Here is an 18058-nt window from a genome sequence, read left to right as displayed (position 1 = left end):
CCGTGGACGGTGTAAATGGTACCATTTGCCATGTTGGCTGGAAGTTATACTCTGAATGCAGATGGAAGAAGTTTAAAATAACAGATATGTAGAAAAAAACAATCGAGTCTGGAATAGTGGAGAGAAGAGATATCTGAGGGTTTTCCCACCAGAGCATTGCACATAGTTGTCTAAAGGGGATTCCCAGAAGTCCGAGGTCTAAAATTATCTAATTGTACCAGTAGAGATAGAACTAAATTTTGAAATACAGAGCTAGACTCACACACCACACTGAGCCATAACATGGTTGGTTTGATTTTGGCTTAGCAGAATATATAAATCCAGCCATTACAGTTTGTAAACCATCACGTAAGGTTCAGCAGTTTATGTGGACTTAGCCAGTTGTGGTTTATTCAATAAACTAAAATGATAAAAACCATGGCTTAGAGCAATATCTGAATTCGGTAGCTGAAATGATATGACCAAATAAAGAATTTTAGCTTAGAGTTTCCTGAGGAAATGAACACATTTCTGAGGGCAAAGAGGCCTGACAGACCTTAATGGGCTGGGATTGCAAACACAGCAGAGAAGCTGAAACCTTGATCAGTTTAGGGAGCAATTTGAGGCTTACAGTTCATCACATTATATGACTGTTGTTGTATTTTATATTATATTTATCTTTTTTGTTATGGAAGTTGAACATAATTGCATTGGTATCTTCAAGTTTTAATGCTGGCCGCCTACCTTCTTTTTACCTTGATGCAGATTCTAATAGTCCTTATAAAAATTTAATTGCACATAAATGTTATCTTTTATATATTTTTTCAAATTTGGAGGCTGCCTGAGTCCTTAATGACTCTGGGTAGCTTACAAATAAATAAGAAAAACAATATATGGAGACACAAGTGAAAAGAATCCTAGCTGTCTGGAAAACCAGTACACCAAGCCATTTTGGCAGACATAACACATGTAATCAAAGGAGGCCCCTAAGCCACCCTATCCCAAGGCTTGGGAGAACAACCAAGTTTTAACAGTTTCCTAAATGTCACAAGGGTAGGAGCTGCACAGATCTCTGAGGAACGTCATTCCAGAGGCAGGGGCTGAACAGAGAAAACTCGATTTCTGGGTCCCGCAAGATGACAGTGATTTATTGGACAGGAGTCAGGGTGCACCCACTCTGCCTGATCATAACAGGTAGGCAGAAACAATGGGAGAGAGGCAGTCCCTCAGGTAACCAGGTCCTATGCCATGAAGGGCTTTAAAGGTGATAACCAGCACCTTGAATTGCACCAGGAATCTGATAACTGCAGCTTGCAAAGCAGTGGGGTCATGTGAGTGTAATGCAACACTCCCAACAGTGCACATGCTGCTGCATTCTGGACCAGCTGTAGTTTCCAGATGGTCTTCAAGGGCAGCCCCATGTAAAGCATTACAGTAATCCAACAGTGAAGGGACCAGGGCATAAGTAACTGTTGAAGGGCCTCCCAGTCCAGGAAACAGCCCAACCAGCACACTAGACATACCTATGCAAAGGCCCTCTTCAAGCACGAGTCCAAGAGGGCCCCCTGACTGTGTACCAATCTCAAATGGGGAGGTGCAACCCCACTGAGAATTAATGATGCATCATTTGGTGGTGGTTCTTCTTTCTCTGTGGCCAGTTTCAATCCGTTACAGTGGAACCAGGTGGACCAAATAAGCACAGCCATTTGATCTTGTCAGGATAGAGACTGAGTCTGTCCCTGCCCATCCAAAGCTGGACAGCTCTAGGCACTGGGCTAGAATGTGGAGGTGTTTCAGTCAGCCAGCCCATGAGTTGAGATAGATAGTGGATATCATCAGCATACCGATGATATGTGTCAGCCCTTTGAGGCAGACCAGACTAGGAAACCAAAGTCATGCAAGCTAATACAATACTACTTTTATTATAAGGTTATACTAACAGAATCTTGTAAATCTGAATGTGCTTCCCCACTCCCTCCCTTTATCTTTGTGAGAACTAGGGAGGGTCTTGTCTGAGACGCTTTCTCAGATTACAGTCCTGTCCTGGACTCAGGTTTCTTTTATTTGGCTGTTGTCTTGGAAGCTGCACTTCCTCCTGTCCCTCAAGGTCATTCCTTCACATACCCTTTACAATCTGTGACCCCAGATTGATGGATGACCTCACCCAATGTTTCATGTAACTAAACAGAAGGGAAAGAGCATCAAATCTTGCAACACCTTAGAAGTAAGGAGCTGTGATCATGATCTCTCCCCACTTGTCAACACTGATTGAAACTGGTCACAGAGAAAGGAGAACCACCACAAAATGGTACATCCCACTCTCAACCCCCAAAGCCGGTCCTAAGGGATACCATGGTTGATGGTATCAAAAACTGCTGAGATATCTAAGAGCACCAAGGTAGATGTACTACCCCCATCTTGGCTATGCCACAGGTCATCAACAAGCATCACCAATGCTGCCTCCATACTAAACCCTGGCCTGAAACCTGATTGAAATGGGTCCAGATAATCTGCTTCCTCCAGGTCCTCTGGAGCTGAAGCCCAACTATCTTTTTCACTACCTTCCCTGAGGAGAGAAGGTTGGAGACTGGAAGGTAGTTGTCCAGGACTGTTGGTCCCAGCAATGGTTTCTTGAGATGAGGGTGCACCACAGCCTCCTCCAAGGCCAAAGGGACCACCGCCTCACTCTGGGAAGCTCACACCACTACATGGCCCGGCCACTGGTCACCAAGGCCAAGGCCATCAAGGATCCAATAACCTGGCCCCAGGGGAAAAACCTGGGTGCTGGATGACAGGATTGCTGTCAATGTCCCTGAGAGTGACCCACCCCCAGGACCCTACCCTGTCTTCCTCTGCCCATCACCACGTTCCACCCTGCCCTCTCACCTTCCCCCATCCAACTCCGACTCCATTCTCTCCTCTCCCAGGCCAAGGAGTTCTTTCACCCCTCAATTACCCAAGACATGCCTTTACCAGAAACAACACACACGTGCAACCACACACACAGCCCTTACTCCAGGGCCTCACAGCAGCACTCCACCCCCGCCCCAGGCTGCACCTGCACTCAGGCACTTGCCAGCCCAAAGCTGGAGGTCAGGCTAGTGTGAGAGCTTCCTCACGCACCCTGCCAACCCCCAGCCCATCCCCAGCCTCCCCAACAGGGGAAGCAGATTATAAGGTGCCTTTTGAACTTCAGAGTTTTTTGCTCCCAGCTTAAATTGCTAAATTCTGGTCCTTGGTGATACAATCTATCCATTTATCCAGTACGGGATGTGATATGGAGCTAAATTGGCAGATAACAAAGGGCCTTTTCAGCCACTGATTTGAAAAGCAGCAACATGATCTCAGCTTGGAATAACTGTGAAGAAAAATGGGAAGCGTAAACTGATAAAGCGGTGAATGATTAGAAGCCATTCTTTTTTTAATTGTACATTTTCTTCAGTGGAATGTAGCAGCTGAAAAGGATGCTTTTTCATACTTACTGACTTCCATTTAGATTGCATTTAGTTATGCATCAAAGCTGATGTTCATGATCTCTGAGATTTTTTTTTAAGTAATTAAAATTAATATCTTTGGGTTAGTAGCATGAAGAAACACAGGAATTAGCCACTCTTCACCTCTGGATGAGTAAGCAAAATGTGTCAATTGACCGGGGTTAGGTTACTGTTTTCCACTCTTGGCAACTTCCTATGTGTGGATGCCTGTTCCCCAAATTCCCTAACCATCATGGCCATAGCTGGGAGTTCTGGGAGCCAAACTTTGTATATATGTAAGTTGTCATGGTTGGGAAACACTGGTTTAAATGACCCCACAACACAACTGACTGATTCTGTGAACCTCATTAGGTCTGTTTAAAGCTTGGATAGCTGATGTTTCTTATTCTTGTTGATATGGTTGTAAGACTAATCAATCAAGTTGAAAGTTGAAAGTTGAAGCTTGCATAGGTTAGTTGACTTGCACCAACCCAGTCACAATTATTGAGGGAGCAGGTCCTGCACATTTTTATATCAAGAAGACATCAAATTATTTATCTCAAGATACATATTGTGTATGAGTAACTAGTTGTTGATGGAAACGTTTCAGGGTATATTGGGAGTCAGGCTAGCTTGTTGTTCTGTTTCACAAGTTTGATAAATGTGTGCGTCACAAACGAATGGCCATCCAACGGCAATGCAAGAGTGAGCCTGATCATGTTGAGTGGGGATGGGCAGCTGGTGGTTCCCAGAAGCTTCCAGGATTGTACTGCCAAATGCATCACTATATTAGAGAACCAGTTTGGTGTCGTGGTTAGAAACTGAGATGCCGTGAGTTCTAGTCCCACCTCAGGCACGAAGCCAGCTGGGTGACCTTGGGCCAGTCCCCCTCTCTCAGCCCTAGGAAGCAGGCAAGGGAAAACCACTTCTGAAATCTTGCCAAGAAATCTGCAGGGACTTGCCCAGGCAGTTGCCAAGAGTCAAAAACTGACTCAAAGGCACAAAACAAAGCAAAACAAAAACCAGCAGTGACATAACCTTCCACTGCTTTAGGGAGAAAATATCAAATGAGTACTGGATGAGTCTCATGGCCTGAAATTCTGAAAACCATGTTCCCGACATATCTGGCGTATGCCTGGGTGGGGACAGCTGCCTTCCTTAGCCTTGTCTTGTTTTTAAGCTTCTGTTCATTGTAATGGTAGATTTGCTTTGTTTTTTCCTGGCTGTCTTATTGATATATTATTAACTAGCCTGGATCTCACTTCATGGGAGAAAAGCAGCACAATAAAATAAATATACAAGCTTTTAAAATGAATGTAAGGAGAAACAGAACACAATGCAGATCCACAATCTTTTGAGGAAGTGGTTAGCTTCAAAACAGATGAGGAGCAATAATGACGCACATGGGGCAAGGTGGCACTTGGCAGAAGGGCAGCACCTCTGGAAGGCCATGGGTTTGGCTGCCTGGCACGTCAGAGTGGCAGAGGGATTCCTGGCAGAACCAGGAATGTTGGTTGTTGGGGGAGAAGCCTTGGCAGAGCACAGCCCTCTTCTAGTCCTATAACTGCATTTAGAGTAAAGTGATATCCCTGCTCCAGCCAAAACAACTTTTTATTTTATTTTTTTGGTGGGGATAAAAGCAGCAGATGTTAAATCACAGGGAAACTTTAGCCCTCTGCTATCTACTGCCTGCTTGCCCTGTCATGTTTGCATTCAGGATTGAAACAGAACTCTTTGGGCCTTGATTAACAAAGGAAGAACCTGTCAAAAATGTGAGTCTTTTCCCTTGTCACTCGTGCCAGATGGCAGGAAGGTTCATGTCAAGGAGGAGAGGTGAAAATAATATGATGCTGAGTATTGAATGCAGTTCCAGCTGAAGCAAGTATATCCTCTGGAGGAAGTGCACTAGAAAGATGTGTCTGGGAGGGGCATGTGAGCTTCCTCGGGGGTGATGTTTGAAACTGATTTGACAGAGAGCAGGCAAGTTTTCTAGCTGAGTTGTGAAATACCCCCATTGGTGACAATACTTACTTGCAAAAAAGTGCAGTAAAAATGGTCCTGAGAAACACTGCCTTCTAAATGCCAGGAGAAGGAAGGCGATAACATTAATAGTTACACTGTGTAGCTGGAATAATGTGCAACGCAAAGAGCGGCCAAAAAGGTACTGAAGCTCCTGAAGAATGGTAGGCAATCAGTGAGAATTGCACTTTGAGAGAACAGTGGAAGGACAATCATCATCGATGCCTGACTACAGTGCAGCCAATTCTTCTGACCTGAGCAACCTGATTCCATGGGAATAGAAGAGCTTCTAAAGAATGAGAACCAAAGGAGGACTATAGTAGAGATAAAAATGTGATGTCCATCCCTGTGCTTCAGAGTTAGATGGCTTTTCATGTGCTTAATAAGAGGAATAGGGATACTCTTAGGGTTTAAAGTGCAGGACTGGGATCTGAAGATGGTTCTTCACTCTGCTTCTGACTTCCTGGCTAAAATCCCATCTTATAAAGTCAGCAGAAACCTGCTGGCCATCCACTTTTATGTGGACAGACTCTGATAGCCTCTGGATCTCAAATGGGGGAGATATTGGAAACACTACACAGAATTGTTGAGGTTATGTTTAAGTGAGGATCTCAGTAGAGTAAGTGAAATGGTCCTCCATATGAGTGTGATTCCAATTTAGTGCTTATGGTTGTATTAAATTACAACTCCCATTTTTCCCACTCAGCATGGCCAATGCAGTCTGGAGAGCATCAAACTGGGAAAGCTGCCTCACTTTAGATCTTCCTCAGTAGATACCAGGTCTTACCTAGGAGCAGCCTCAAAGACTGGGTGACTTGCTGTGTTTGGTGACAAAGCCATTGATTTCCTTCCCTCCCTTTTTCTGTCCTCTGCTCATGCTGCAGACCTTGGAAGAAAGGATGAAGGAGAATCCTTCAGGTTAATCAATGTCCTATCCAAGATACTGACAGTCCTGGAACAACCTCAACTCTACCTGAAAGAAATTAATTACATTTCTAACATGCTTACGCCCACCCCTCCACACCATCCATGCTTTCTGTATGAAGCTACCAAGCCACCAAGCCATAATTCCTTCTGAATTAAAGGCTCCACTGAGATCTGTGAAAATGTTTTGGCAATGGTGTGCTTCTACAACCCCTCTCCCTCAAACCATGCTTGTAGGGTGCAGTAGGAACTGAAGTGGGGTATAGGGGGATGTTGAGTTCTAAGCAAAATATGTTCTTTTTAGGTTATCAGAATCATTGTAAAATCCCTTCCATTACTGTCCCTGTCTCCCACCCTCTGGCATAACCAAGTTTCCCAGGTTACTCCCCAGTTCATGACAAGAGAAAAAAAAAAGAATTAAAGTACAAACCACACATACCTGTAGAAGAGAAGTGAAAAACCCACAGAATGCTTTCCCATTTTCTCCTTGCTATGACAAGCCATCATTCCCCTTGCAGGACCTGCTGTGGCAGCCGAGGCTCAAGAGTCTGTTGGCAGAGTGAGACAAGAGTTCCTTCCAGTGGGGAAACAAATTGCCCAAAAAATCTGATGAGGTTCACCACTGGAGAAAGATGGATGAGTTCAGAGAGATTAGCAAATGCTTTTGAACTGCTGGAGAGCCCTCCTTGCAGTGGGTCCCCAGTGTCCAGAACACCTGCCTGGCAATCAATTTTGTTATCTTATTGTCACTGAACTAAGACTTTTATTTCCCCACTGTTTGAAATGTGTTTCTATGCTTTCTAATATTTCATTTTCTTATTGTAAAACACTCTGGAAGTAAAGAGATAGAGAGTCAGTGTATCAGTAAGAATCCAGCCAAAATGGGCCCGCTGAGAGAGGAATGCTTGGCAGAGTTGCTTAAAATCTAAAGAAAGTTTCTAAGGAGCTCCTTCCACACACATGGGGAAGAAGAGTCTGAGATGGGAAAGAAAATGAAGTATTCTGGACAATGGCATGGTATGACTGCCCAGGACCCTGAACAGGAACACCTCAGTTTGCTCAGTTCTTATTTAAATGATGATCGCACTCAGCAGAAAGTGTAAGACACAGATCTTTAATCAAAATTATGAATTTCTCATCATGCCAAACATGAGTACTGAAATATCCAAACTTGGAACTACTTGGCATGCAATCTGGTTGATCCTAGAGCCCCTCACAAGAGTTTGCTCCCTGTTATTCTTCAGATCTGTTCCTGTTTAATCACAGTTTTCCTGCCAATCACAGATTATGAGAATGTAGACATTTCCTGATTACTGTCTAGCAGACTCGCAGGCTCAGCTTACTATGACATGATTGGAATTTGGATGACAATGAAAATCTTCATCTATGGAAAACCATCTAGTAACCCTTCCTTGCATGCCTCCGAAAGGTATCTCCTAATGGTGAAGGACACATTAGACAAAAGTGTATTCCCTTATTGTTATCCCAATTTGATAGGGTATGAATTGGCCTCGCAAAATCACTGTGCATCAATGTTCTGATCGCTCAGGCCTGAAAATGTAGCTCATTCCAGTCAACCTGTTCTCTGCATACCCAGGGAACTACATTGATTTTCATCCCATCTGCCCGCCCCCCCGCGCACACGCACACACACACATACACACACGGTTATACTTTCAGCTGGCCTGTGTTGCAGCCAGGATGTTTTTTTCTTGCCTTTTTATTGTTCCAGTGACCTAGCAACTCTGCACCAGTGGAATCTTGCCAGTTGACTTCCTCTCCAAGCCGTCTGACAGACTCCAACCAAGCTGCCATCAGGAGAGAGCAGGAATTGAAGCGGTGACAAAATAGGGTCTCTCCCTCTCAAGAGCCATTTCCACACAGCCACACCCACATCAGTCCTTGGTCTTTTTCTTTTTTAGCCCAAAGCACAAGTTCCCCTTTTTCCAGGAAGGAAAAGGTTTACAGAAAACTTCCAAAATGGGATAAATGAGTGGGTATGATTTCAAACAAATGAGTGAAACTATATTTATTAACATGAACATTTTTTTTTCATTTGTTTTCCGATAGCCTTCACCACCAACTTTGGGCTGTCCAGATATGATATATTGGGACTTAAAACTTCCACTTTCAGGCAAAACTTCTGGGGAAGGCAAACTTTCCCCAGAATTTGGGGAAATCTGAGAATTCCTGATCAAATGATCTTGAAAGCACTAGTTTGAAAAATACTGATGTGTATCATTCACCCAGTATTCATCCCTCACTTCTTATCCATGCTATAAAGTTAACACTGTACAGTCTAGATAATTGTTTAAATGGGTTCTTTGATAGCAAAGCAAGACAGCTTACACTCATGTTTCTCCCAGTACGAATAGCAGATGGGGGGGGGCAGTTTTCAGTTGGGACCATAGGGAGGGGCAAAATTAAGCCCTTTCCCCACATTGCAGGAAAGATCTGACTCTTTTTTGCCCCTTAATTGTTTCTTTAAAAAGAGCCATACAAAACTTAAAGGCACAACTAATTTCATGATTGGCTTGGATGATTGTGAGATTGGTGTGAAATAAAGAAAGAGAAGGTATTGATTCAGGTGGTAGCATAATACCCTTCTGTCCTCTTAAAACCAAATTAAAGCTGCAAAGAGGCAATGAAAGATGGGCTACCATGGCACTTTTTAATTTATTCAGTCAGTGAATATATTTACAGAAAATAAGTGGATAAAATAATAAAATATTGTGATTTACAAACCAAGGTTTAAAGATTATGGAGGAAAAAAAATCTGTTGTTATATCAATTGTAGTTGGAGTTCTTGGTGCAATATCCAAAGGATTCACCAAATATTTAGAAATTTTAAACTTCCTGGACTCAACACCACTAATTTTGCAAAAGACTCCCCTATTTGGAATAGCATACATTTTGTGGTGATACCTTCATGATTCTTAGGTCCTTGGACAACACTCTGATCATTGGAGTCAACACCCAGTCTGTGATATTCATTTGGATGATGAGGAGGAGGAGGAGGATAACTAGACTCTACTTACCAAGGAGCATAGGTGGGCATGGAATGTTAAGTCTGGATAATGGATGTTGCAATACCTGGAGATAGTAGAAGAGAAGAGAAAGAACTGGAGAAGATCACAAAATAGAAAGACTATTTTGCAAATAGAAGTAGAATGACTGTGGCAAAGAAAGCAAAGATAGTACCAACAGTAATAGGCACCTTGGGTGCAATCCCAAAACATCTGGAGCACCACTTGAACACCATCGGCATTGACAACATCACCATCAGTCAATTGGAAAAGGCAGCTTTACTTGGAAGAGCTTATATCCTGCGACAATACCTTTAACACCATCAGACAACAACATCTGCCTATCCCAGGTCCTTGGGAAGGACTCGATAAGTGGATAAAAAAGTGCCCCACCCACCAACCCTAAACCCTTCAACTTAAGGCCTGGGGGAAGAGCCAAATTATAAGACTCAAGGTGGGGGCCGAATGAATTGGGGGGGCAGCATTCCAGAGGGCAAGGTGCTGCAACAGAGAAGGTTTACTTTCTAGGTCCTACCAGATGGCATTGCTTCATAGAGGAAATTTGGAACATGTACACTCTACTTGAACATATCAGTTGAGCAGAAACTATGGAAGATAGTCCTTTAGATAACCAGGGCCTATATACCTGCAATGTATATGTGACTCATTATTAGTTCTTAAGACATAGTTGCTAAGCTGACTAAGGAGCTTCCCTCTTTTCCTGTCTACAGTTATCAATTTTTAGCTGATCCCGCTCATGGCTTGTGACTTCTGTGAGCATATCTAGCCTTTGGTCTCTGGTATTGCTTGCTTTCCTAGTGTAGAAGACAATATGGACCACATGTAATGCCTTTCCTAGGAAAGTCATATCGGAGTGCAGAAGGCTGTTGTTCAGTACGTACATTACAGATCTGCAATTATCCTTAACTGAAGTGATGCAGTGTTACCAACACAAAATTGCATAGAGTGCTACCTGAAACCTTGTGCATTTAATTCAGGAGACCATAACCAAAGAAGCTGCTCTGGCGACAGTTACCATGAGTTATGAAAATGGCAACAGGCATGTGCCTATATGTGTGCCTGATGGCTTGCACATGTTCCAATGCATGATCCAGGGGTGGGACTGGGGGCACTTTTACAACAGAAGTAGTTAGGTATTATTGAGTTGGGTTGACTCAATATTGGTAACTATATGGATAAATGCTTGCCATCTTAGCCTATCTAATGTTCCTCCACCCTCCAAATGCCCAAATAACTACATTTTTGGGATTTCAAGCCTATTACCTTGGGTTTAGCTTAAGTTTTTGCTGTATTCTGGATTGGCAATGACTACAAAACAAATATGCTGTGGTCGTAAGTGTGCAAGCCAGGTGTCTGACATGAGACCACATTGGGCTGCTTCTATACAAATAAAAAGGCTCATATGTAGCCTGCCCATCTTCTAATTGTGTCTTGCCAAGATGAACAGGTTGCCCACTTGGCAAAGAAAAGGGTTAATATTTCCTGGCTTCTAGTGAATATAATGGGCTCTTTCTATGGATTATTAGCCACACGTTAAGAGTCCCATAGAATTGCTTTTTTGCTCTGAGATTTTTCCCCCCTCCTCAGAGCTGCTCTTTTCAGGGAAAGAACAAGGAAGGAAACTGAAATAGTCCAGATTTAGGACTGAAGTTTTTGTTCGCATAAACTCCCTTGGCTCCCAAACAGCCTCCACCCAGAATCATTACATCCGCAGCAGAGTGTTTGAAAAACACAGCCCAGAAACGCTTCCCTAGTAGCTGATAAAGAAGCCGGCTGAATGTGCACTCAACCTGTGAGGCAGGATAGGCTAAGCCTTTTTGTTATTCTTCTTTCTCAGCCTCAATCTTGCTCCTAAAGGCTTCCTGGACAGACTCAGGAATGAGGGAGTTGAGATTTTCCTCTAGGACGAGGTCTCAGGGGCTAAGCGTTAGTGTAGATTTTCCAGATTGCAAGCACTCTGGGCAGCATCAGGCTTTAATTTTTTTTTCCTCATGGGATTTTTTCCCCCAGATTTGAGCAAAGCTTTTCATTGAACAAGGTTTATTTTAGTGACACGAAGAACACATGAAATGTTACTTTTGTCTTAAGGATGCCATTTGTCTATTTACCGAGAAAATATCCTTGACTCAAAGGTGCAGGCAACAATTTTACAGCACTGCAACAACTGTATTAAGCACGACACAGCCTCTTTTTCAGAGTCCGCAAGGGCAGAGAAAAGTCTGTGCAATGGGGTAGGTAGAAGGTGACTTCTCCAAACCTTCCTCCCTTCCTCCGTCTCCCCCCAGCAGTCTCCTCTCCTAAAGATGGGGAGGGTACTTACTTGGTATGTGCATTGATCACATGGGGCTGAGAAGGGAGAGGGGAGCAGAGGAAATGCCTGTAAATAATAGCTAAATTTGATAATGTAGCTAGGTTTCCTGGTTGTATTTTTGGTCATTGTATAGAATTTATTTAAGACTAACAAGAACTGTTCTACTGTTCTATTGTAAACCGGTTAGGCTCCTCTGGGAGAAAGAGTGGAATAGAAATGAAATGGATTTTAAAAAAGGGAAATAACAACTGAAGCAGCCCTCGATGTGTTCATACAGGGGCTGGACAGCCATCTGTCTTGCCTGGAACGCTTTAATTTGGATTCTTGCAGTGAACAATGCCAGCTTCAGTGGGCGAATGGCTCTTTACAACTCAGTGACTCCATGACGGATTGAGTAATGCGCCTTCTCATCATGTAAACTTCTGGAGGTATCTTCCTGTTGGAAATGGGATGTCAATATTTCTGGATTTTTATCTACCATGGCAATTCTTGCTATAAATATTTCTAAGGCAAAAGAGTTTGTAGCTCAGCTGTAAAGCTCACTTTTCCATGTTCCCTGTCATGAAGCAGTTGCCAGGCTAAATATATATTATATATTAAAAATCAAATATGTGTCTTTTGACTATAAAATGTGAAGACCCCTGGGGTTAGAAAGGGGTCCATTTCTGAGCTTCTTGTGGGCCATAAATATAATTCCAGCTGTTCTCTCTTGGACTTTGCATGCCTTATGTGGATCCAGAAGAGGGAACGTGGCGTTCTAATGGCTTCGACCACACAACGAGTTGTTGCCTCAGTGGCAAACATAACATGCATCTGAGATACAAGACACATCCCACATAGCTTTTCTTTCTTCTTACATTCTTTTTTGTGATCAACTAGTTCAGGGTTCCTCAACCTTGGCAACTTTAAGACGGATGGACTTCAACTCCCAGAATTCCCCAGCCAGCCTTGTTTGTGTTGTAATTTAAGCAAGAAATTGGCTACATAAGAGGATTCAGATAAATCCTTTCATCTTCTAAAGGTGAAAAATCCCAGGGTCTTCTTTGTTCTCAGTGCCAAGATACCCACAAGCTGTGTCCCAGCTAATACCATTCAGTAGTAATATGCAACAGTCCTCCACTGATATTAATGTGCAAAAGTAGAGAGCACAAAAAGAAAATTGGTTCAAGGTTTCCCCTTATATGGAAATAATCATATATTCACGAATGGCTCCTCTGAAGCCCTCTGTTAACTACAGTTCTCTCCTCTGCAGACTTTCCCAGAGTTCCTAATCTTCTAGGAACATTTTCTGATTTCATCTATTTTTGGCCAAAGTTAAGCTTGTGAAAATGGTATTCCAGCATGGGTTGTTTTGTTTGTTTCATGTTAACTTGTTCAATTAAGATATATTTCTAAATATTTAAGATGCATCTTGAACTTTTAAGATGAAATGGGGAAATCTAGATAAGCAAATAAGCCTATATTTAATCAATGGTGCTCACCAGCCAAAACAAGTGTGTACTCCTTGTCTTAACATAATCCTGTAAAATAATACATGGGTTGGAGGTTGCTGCTTTTGTTCCTTGACCATATAACTCTGCCTTTTGGTCAAATTAGTTGCTAAGTGCAAACATGTATAATGGTGTCTTAACAGCTTTGCTTTTTCTAGAAATGGAAAATAGTTACAGAAGGACAAGGACGTGGAAAGAGTTATTTCTCTTTCACCTGCACATGTCCTCCTACACATTTTTTACTCATAAGGAATCTTGCTCAGTTTGGTTTCTACATTGTCTTTAAACGCTTAACTAGGAAATTCATTCTTAAAGGATAGGTGCAGAAGACAGTTAAAATATACAAACCTTCAAAGATTGTGACATCCTTTGCAGATGGAGTTATTTATTCTAGGTAAAATTGCATGGGCTATATTTCCTAATTCCTTGCTCCAAATCATATTAAACTTCATATTTTCTTTTGATTAAAAAAATTAACTGTTTCATGTTTTAGGTCTTGGTAACAAATATTTTAAAAGAAAGACAAATAATATTCTAACAGTAATAGAAACAATTTTTGTACCACATTTATTTATTTTCAGAATTGACAAACACCCTAGTCTAAGCCAACTCTGAGCAGTGTACATGAGTAAACCAAAAAACAGAGACTCTCAGCAATTTTATGTTTTATATCAGAAAAACATGCAAGAATCTTTATATTAGGAATGTTATGCAAATAGGGGTAATAAATAAAAAGAATAAGAATAAGAAAATATTTTATGAGTTGCACAGAAGGCAGACAGGTAATTTGATGGGTCAACAGAAGCCAGAAAGGAGTTTGAAAATAGTGCTATCGGGTCTGAAAAGTTGAAAAGCAGTTTACTTATAAAATTAAAAAACGCTGAAGCCTTGGGAGTTTCTACAGTGAGATACTTGCATCCATGTGATTTAAAAAAAGAAAGCCACCTTTAAAAAAAACAGTCAACAAATGTGGGGTTGAACGTTCCTCGAATATTTGTAATGTTTCTGTCTAACAACTGCTGCATTCCATTGCCTCCATTCAGTAATCCCACTCTGGGGAGTATTGCCTATTAAAGTTAATTTGAGTTTTCCCATCAGATTAACAAGGAACAGGATTTGAGGTGCGAGTCTATTTATTTCTCTATAAGAGTTAAGGAGGGTCAGGCCTGAGCAGGTTTTACTAGGTGACCTTTCTGAAAGAATGTTGAAGAATCCCGTGTCCTGATTTAGAATTAAGCCTCATGTGAGTTTTGCAGTTCTTGGAGATGGATCTTTTGAGGCGGACGTCTATGTTACCAGCATGCCAGCAGAGGAGAAGAAATGTTGTTTTGCAGAGTTGTTAGTGGCGTGCTCAGGAAAGTGGCAGCTTCTTCTTCTTTGTCTTTAAATAATCCTTATGTTTTATTATTAAAATTTTGAAATACAAAGGAAGTAGGAAAAAAGCAAGATAAAGCAAAAAAGACCACTACATTTACATTTTTAAAACATAGAGAAAAAGAAAGAAAAAGGAAAGATAAATTACTTTCTAGTGACACAGCCTCCCCTCCCCTTCCATTTGTATCCCCAACCACTAGCCACAGTTTAAATATTTAAACTTTGCATCAAACAGTAATTGTTGTTGGTTTCTATTTAAATCCTAAAAACCATATTCCAGATGTCTAAAACTGCCTTGCTCTGTGATAATTGTATATAAGGGAGCCCTTCCTGCTTGAATTTGGTTAAACTTCTAGAATACATACTTTCAATTTTGCCGTTGGAGCATATTCTCCACTTTCAGTCCCTACAATCTGATATTGTAGGCCAAGTATCTCCAAGTAATCAAAGTGGCAGTCTCAAGGAGAGATGTTGTGTGTTGAGCATCCCTGGATTAAGGCTAAAATCTCCCAGCACTATCCTGAGTGTAAGCCTCACTAAACTCATGTGGAATTTGCTTTTGCTAAATGCAAAAGGATTGGGTTATACTGAATCTTGCAACTGTCCCATTGGTTTAGCTACACATGTAAAAGTCAGTAATTCTAAGACAAGGTAAACCAATTCCTCTTGCAGGAGAAAATGAAGTTATATAGATCACAGCCGTTATGCTTGGGGGGGGGGGGGGAGAGAGACACACACAGATAGATAGATAGATAGATAGATAGATAGATAGATAGATAGATAGATAGATAGATAGATAGATAGATAGATATTTTCCCAGGATTAAGTTAGATAGCAAAGGTGGAAAAAAAACATGTTTATATGATAGATTAAAAACAGGGTTTGTTTACATGAGCCATATTTCTTATTTTACAAAGGAGCAGAGGAAATACCATCTATATTAGTTAAGTCTGGCAATCATCATAACTGAGGAGGAAAAATACAAATTTTGGAGACTGTGTGATAATTCCATATTAAACAAAAATATTTATTCTTGATAAGCATGCCGTGAGGAAGATGGAGGCCTTCAAGGTTGTGATGAAAGGGGTCATTGAATCATTTCTACAGTAAGCTATAATAGTAAACTATGCTTGGTGGATCTCAAAATATTAAATTTCCATTTATTTATTTGTTTGTTTACTTTTACCATAAATTGAGACTCTGGTATCCTTACAAGCTGAGGTTTTATAATTTGGTATCAAATTTTTCATCAGCCCCCAGAGTTCCTTTGCTGGCTTGTCCTGTATTTACTTATTTATTATAGGATTGACATTATATGCTGTTGAGTTCATTCTCAGATAAATGGACATAAGATTACAACCCAACATTCTTTATCCTATTTGTTGCACGTTTTACCTGAGGCAGACAAATTGCCCTTAAGTGAGTTCTTCTAAAAATTACACGTATCTCCATGGATGGATAGATGGATGGATGGATAGATAAATACATAGTATTACATAGTCTGTACGAAAGAACATATATGGAAGGACACCAGACTTGCCTTTCTTTCTTTTTTGTTTCCTTTTCTTTTGTACAAATATTGTGGTTAAGGTCACACCTTTAGGATCTTTATTAACCTATATAGAATTATTTTAAAACATTTTTCAGCTATTTTGGGTACATGGTTGACAGTGTTTAAACCAATGGTGTTGCGTAAGTATAGTGCACTGTAGAACCCCATACAGTATTATATAAGCATGGCTTGTAAGCGTGGATCTCTGGATGCAATGTTCCCTACAGGATCTATTCTCTCTCCAGACATAGGCTACTATATTCTGTGCAAACTAAAACTTCTGAATAGTTTTCTAGTCGTATCAAAAAAGTCCAACCCACTAGTCATGAAAAAATGTTCAGCAGTAGAAACTCTAAATCTGAAATAAATTTGCAAACTTCTCAGGTTATAAATGAACAAACAGAATAGGACCTGCAACAAAATATTGCCCTGTTGAATGCTTCTGTTCAGGATCCTAGTCAATCAGCCATGCCCTTTTTTTAAGGACACCCCATTTCATACGCCTTCCTTAATTTCCTACCATTCCCTCACAATAGTGTGACTTCATTTCTTTTGACTCCTTGTACCCCAGTATTTCTGCAAAACTGGGACTCCCTCTGGCCTTTTTTTACCCTTCTCTTTTTTGTGAATGAGAATATTTTAAATTACAAAAGGATAGACATGTAGATTTGCTGGTATATATTATCTCATTAGCATTAGTAGGAGTCTTATCTACATATTAAATTGGATGGACACGCCCCCAGAACTGCATAAGAACCAACTGTGTGTGTGTCATTGAAGAATGAAACCATACTGCTAAGATTTGCAGGGACAAGGCATTCTGGGTGTTGCCAGTAGGCAGACTGAGACCGAGGTTCTTTCTGAAAAACATGGGAGTAGGGTGTGCATGTTGGGAAATGCACAGCTTTTTGCATGTGCATGTGCTCACATAGCCATTTTATTCTGCTTAAGTGCTGCTAGATAGGACCAGTGGCCTTCTCTGCACATCAGATACTGAGCTGCAGATTCAGGCGTCAGGCATACTGCTGAGCGTTCAAGCTGGTCCCAACGAGTGGCTTGTTAAGTGGGAATATGTTTTATTTTTTAATCTATTTATTTAACCATATTTATAACCCACCCAAATCCCATTGGATTCTGGGTTGGCTACAACAAAGACAAAAAAACAGGAAACTAAATACAATATCATCAAAAGCCATTGATAATACATCATAGGTGCTTTTAAAACTACACTTATCTAATCTAAAGGCCAAACATGCAATAAAACTGCTTTGTCATGTTTACAAAATGCCGACTGTGAGGAGCAAGCAGGTCCCTTTTGTGTCTCCCTACCCTTCTGGAAGGCTGATTGCATGCACAAACTTTCATCTCATGAAGGGAATCCATGGGACCAAGTTGGCCAGATGGAAAATTACCTTGACTTCAAACACAGAGGCAGGAAGACACACATTCAGGCAACATATTCCCAGGGTTGCACATTTGTGACTCTGAGAATATGTTGCCTGAATGTGCGTCTTCCTGCCTCTGTGTTTGAAGTCAAGGCAATTTTCCATATGGATAATTCTTAAATGTCAGTATTGCCAAAGCATGCCCATCTCTGGTTATTACCCTCAAGTGCTCTTTAGCCACCCTTTTGGATGGATATGAAAAATATTTAAAGATTAAATTAGGTCAGTTGGGGGCATGTCATTAGAAAACCAGGATAAATTCCAAAGCCCTATCATTCATAGATGTTAGGGCTCTAACATCTTCCTTTCACAGAAAGAGGAAGATACACAAAGGGTCTTGTGATGTTGGGGTATCTGTTTTTGAAATGGTGCTGGCTTGGTATGAAAAAAACAACTTAATTAATGCCCAGGATGTTCTGCTTGTGTAATCCAATGGATGTTCTG

The 18058-nt window shown here is 41.2% G+C and overlaps 1 protein-coding gene across 3 annotated transcripts in view; it reads left to right on the top strand.

Annotated features, from left to right (window-relative positions):
* Positions 1-18058, top strand: part of HEG1 (heart development protein with EGF like domains 1) — a 74855-nt gene that overhangs the window by 12111 nt on the left and 44686 nt on the right. The gene's annotated exons all lie outside the window — the stretch shown is intronic.

The sequence above is a fragment of the Python bivittatus genome, unplaced genomic scaffold (assembly GCF_059951505.1).
Source record: "Python bivittatus isolate LINGU-HERP-01145 unplaced genomic scaffold, Pbiv_v1 ctg000480_np1212, whole genome shotgun sequence".
NCBI classification, from domain to species: Eukaryota; Metazoa; Chordata; class Lepidosauria; order Squamata; family Pythonidae; genus Python; species Python bivittatus.
The sequence above is the reverse complement of the archived record's forward strand: the minus strand, read 5'-3'. Positions and strand labels throughout refer to the sequence as shown.